The sequence below is a fragment of the Leptonychotes weddellii genome, unplaced genomic scaffold (genome assembly GCF_054177405.1).
Source record: "Leptonychotes weddellii isolate Sample4059 unplaced genomic scaffold, ASM5417740v2 HiC_scaffold_28096, whole genome shotgun sequence".
NCBI classification, from domain to species: domain Eukaryota; kingdom Metazoa; phylum Chordata; class Mammalia; order Carnivora; family Phocidae; genus Leptonychotes; species Leptonychotes weddellii.
Window position 1 is genome coordinate 795 of NW_027875049.1, and position 858 is coordinate 1652.

An 858-nucleotide genomic window follows, 5' to 3' on the forward strand; every position below is an offset into this window, starting at 1 on the left:
GTGTGAGAGTTACTATATTCTGCACCTCTCACTAGGCATCACCCAAAGTCTCATTTTTGTCAATCTCTTAAGTAACAAATTCTATCTCATTGTTGTTTTGGTTTGTTTCTCCTCAATTATGAACGAGGCTGAATGTTTTATATATTTACAGGTGACTCATATGCCTGTTCATGCAAACTGCCTGCCCCCAGCTCTGCCACGTTCCAATTGCCTTGTACCGTTTGTCACATTCGTTTGTAGGACATCTCCACACTTGAAAAGTTGGGTCTTTGCCAGTCCTCTACTCTTGCAACTTTTCTTATAATACCTTTTTCTATTCAATATTTTAAAAGCTTTGTATCATCAAATACTACTACTCTTTCCATTTATGGCTTTTTAGTTTTATATCACAGTTAAAAAGGGCTCCGACAATATAATAAATCAAACTCACACTTTCTACTACAAACTTTTTATATTACTACCATTTAAGTTATTGATCCATTTGAAATTCTTTTTTGCTTAAAAAAATAAGAACTCAGATACTTTTCCCTAAAACAATTACAACACAATTTTAGAACAATTTGTCTTCTTCTTATTGATTTTCAATTAGCAATAATCGCGCCTCAGATAAACCTCATTGGCTACGATACTGCCACTGTGCAAAGCTCTTCCTATTGATTTAAAAGTCCATCTGTATCACACTCGAATTCCATATGTATTTGAGTCTATTTCTGGATTCTGCTGTTTTACTAAAAAGCTATGAAGCAAAGTGCTTAACTTGAAAACTTTCAATATTTATCTATAACCTGGAATCCTTTATTTATTTTTTTAAATTTAATTATGTTACGTTAGTCACCATACAATACATCATTAGTTTTT

At 32.5% G+C, this 858-nt stretch overlaps 1 pseudogene; it reads right to left on the reverse strand.

Annotated features, from left to right (window-relative positions):
- Window positions 1-517: 517 nt before the first annotated feature.
- Window positions 518-646, reverse strand: LOC115938970 (U4 spliceosomal RNA; annotated as a pseudogene).
- Between the last annotated feature and the right edge of the window lie 212 nt (window positions 647-858).